This window comes from Osmerus eperlanus, chromosome 24, assembly GCF_963692335.1.
Source record: "Osmerus eperlanus chromosome 24, fOsmEpe2.1, whole genome shotgun sequence".
Taxonomy (NCBI): Eukaryota; Metazoa; Chordata; class Actinopteri; order Osmeriformes; family Osmeridae; genus Osmerus; species Osmerus eperlanus.
Window position 1 is genome coordinate 6,486,583 of NC_085041.1, and position 3,585 is coordinate 6,490,167.

Consider the following 3,585-nt stretch of genomic DNA (forward strand, 5'->3'; position numbering starts at 1 on the left):
GGGTAGGTAGGTAGGAGAGGAGAGGGGTGTAGGAGAAGAGGGAAGAAGAGAGGAGAAAACAGTGGTGGTAGGAGAGGAGAAGGGAGGGGAGGGGTTGAACTGAAACAATCCTGTAACTTTTGTTTTAAAATACATTTTTAAATTCCAGTGTTGTTCTGCAGTCATGGTTTTTACATGCAGTCCACTGGCCCCCCATCTGCCCACCATGCCCAGAGAGGAGGCTACTGGAACCAGGCCCCTGGAAACAGGGGCAGGTGAGAGCCCACTACAGACTCCAGACTTGAGAATGCACACTACTGGCTGTGACTGTTTGGGAAATTAACACATTAGTTTGTCAATAGGTTACATCGAAATGAAAGCCCACAGAAATGTACACCTCCAATATATTCTAGTCACCAAAGGCCTATTTTATTTCATTACAATATCCTTTTACTTTCAACCAATCAGCCCTCTCCTGGCCCTGTGTGATCTCTTCCTAGCCAGACATGGTTTCAGACATATGCAGGAGGAGACAGGGGGAGGGGTGAGAGCAGGGTCTATAGGGGTGGATGTATAGCTCAGTACATCTCAGACAAGAGTCAAATAAACAGAGACATGGACACTGGCCATGCAGAACCACAAATATACACACAGTCGACTGCCATGCCGCTGTTATTTCCCATCACATAGACGTGGTTTTCAGTCCAGTGTGATTCACTCAAAAATAGTAAATGTGCCATTTTCAGGTGTTAGAAATACATACTTTGGAAATTGTTGTTGCACCTCTATACAAAGCACTCATAACAAGTACTAGTAACAAATCACACAGTGACAGGCAGTGCTAATAGATGAAATGAGAACAGCTAGTTCTGGTCAGGAATTTCCATTCCTCCAGCCTTTACTTACTTCTTGAGGTTCCAGGAGAAGTCTGGAGTTCTTCAAACAATGGCGCCCTCTGGTGGTGATAACACAGTATTTGATGATGTGTGATCAAGATGTTTTTACATTTAGTAGACGCTCTTATCCAGAGCGACTTACAGTTAGTACAGGGACATTCTCCCTGAGGCAAGTAGGGTAGGCAAGTAGGGTGAAGTGCCTTGCCCAAGGACACACCGTCATTTTTCACAGCTGGAAATCGAACCGGCAACCCTCTGATTAATAGCCTGATTCTTAACTGCTCAGCCATTTGACCCCCCATGTTTTTACGACTGGACCAATGTGCTATAGTAACAATAGAATCTGAGGCCCGTGGGATCGCTTTAGACAGAAATACTTTCAACAAAATACAGTTTTTCTCAATTGCTAAAGTTCTCAGTTGCCTGAACTCATGTAGCTAATTGTGCAGTCTGTTGTCAATACATTAAACCATTTCACATGGTAAAACACAATTTGCAGATCCCACTTAGAACTATATGTTTTGAACAATGTGTTTTCTATTTTTTGGTGTATTGTTTACTGACTGATTGGTAGTGTATATCATTTTTATCACTTTATTTATGATTTGAGAGCAGTGTTTGATTTTGAGCACAGGTAAAACTGTTTTGAGGTGAAAGTTTCATTTTGCAAGAGTATTCAGAGGTTTTGTAAATAGTGCTTGATGAGGTTTTGTGTTTACAGTTTTGAGAAAATTGGTGACTGTTAAGAAATGTGTTTTAGCAATTGTGAAAAACTGTAAATACGGTTTGCTATGTTATGGGTTTTTGATTTTTTCCTTTTTTTAAAAGACTCCTTTGACAAAATAATTCTGCAGACCTTACAACACCAATAATAACAGCCTGGGCCGGTGGAATATTTTTTAGAGAGAAAACCTCTGAACCCCAAATCATCAGTCACACACACACACATCCTAGTGCTTTTACTCAATCACACACACATGCACGTGCATATTTTAATGCATTCCTCATTTGGTGACCAGGATATTAGGTTGAGTTTACTAGTTGTGTAATGTGTGGGGAGAAAAGCTCATTACTATGAGCATACAACTCTGCCATTACATTTGACTGTAAAGTTGTGCTTTTATGGACTACGTAAGGTATGTTTAGTATGAAAGATATTGCCTTTGTTTTAAAGCACACTTCTGGAACACTTTTACACAGATCCACATGGTGGTGCTATTTGATCAGTAAGAGTTACTCATTCACACAGCAACACTTGACCTAAGATTGTCATCTTTAGGCGTGGTGAATGACAGTCTTGAACAGATAACGAATTGCGCAAGAACAACACACTCAAGTGATGTCTATGGTGACACAGTGCCCTGGTAATGCAATTCATGATTTGCCACTGTAATTCCAACTCTTCCAGACTTCCTTCCTTATTAGAGTCATGTCTTTTCCGGCAACAGAAGTATATTGTACACTGTGTGGCAATATCTGTCTGACTTCTAGATGACCAAAAAACCTGTCATTTGTCACAAAGGGGACAGTAAATTAAGCATACGATATTAGTCTTATTCATATTGTACACATTATTTTGTTATAGCATGCACTCAGTTGGGCTATCATGGAAGTTTTACTAAATATTTAAGAACTTACTAAAACAGTGCCATGTGAAAGCATTAAAATACTTCACTAATTACAGTAAACTTGATTAGCTAATAATGTTGTCATATTATGTATATTAATTTACTGGCCAGGTTTATGATTAGATAGGATGTCTTGCTACAGTGGCATTACGATCATCTCACTTTTTAGGTTTAAGGGGCCTGATGTTTAGTATGAATTACTATGTTATTCGTTGCTGAAAGAATCTGCTATTGGACAAGCAGAGATCTATTTAATTCAAGAGACCTCAGATTTCAGTCTGGACAGACGTAACACAACCCAAACCCAGCCACTAACTTTCTTAGTGAACAAGGTGAGTCATGAATCCAGCCTGCTTAGACACGTTTAGAATGACGTATGAGAACTAGGTGAGCCGGAATATCCACGCAAGTTCGGTTGATCGTTGGAGGCACATGGATATTGCCAAGCCTTTTGGAGCTTTCAAACCAGCCGGGACCTTTGTGTGATTGCTGGATGAGTTTTTGGCTTCAGGGGGGGAAATTGTTATCTCTAACTGACAATGCTGAAGTTATTTTAGTTGCATTTGCACATTTCAGTCATGACAGTCACAGATATTATGAAGAGCTCAGGCATGCGAGGGATTGTTGGGTCCATACCTGCGGCGGGGAACTATGAAGAGGTAGATGACTGGAGGCTCGTCACGTATCTGAGATGTGACATTTCCTTGTCCTTCCACTTCCTGTGGTGAAACTCTAGATAAAGGCACGTAAACCATGTCCTTTCTAGACAAGTGATCCGTGAGGCTGAAGTATTGTGACATTGGTCATGCACCCAAGTGTGATTCAAGAAGCGATGACTGGAAACACTGGTGGAGTAGCAGACGGGTGGTGGAGCAGCAGACGGGTGCTGATGCAGTAGGTGGTGATACGGTTCTGATCAGAGTAGGAAATCTCCAAGCACCATGTTTAAAAGAGGTTTACGGGCCGAGAATCTATAAATATGTAAACACCTGAATGCTTGCGTTTGTTGAAACCATCCATTTCAGCTTACTTGCGGGATGATGAAACCCAGATAGGAGCAAAAGAAATCGATGGACATTCAC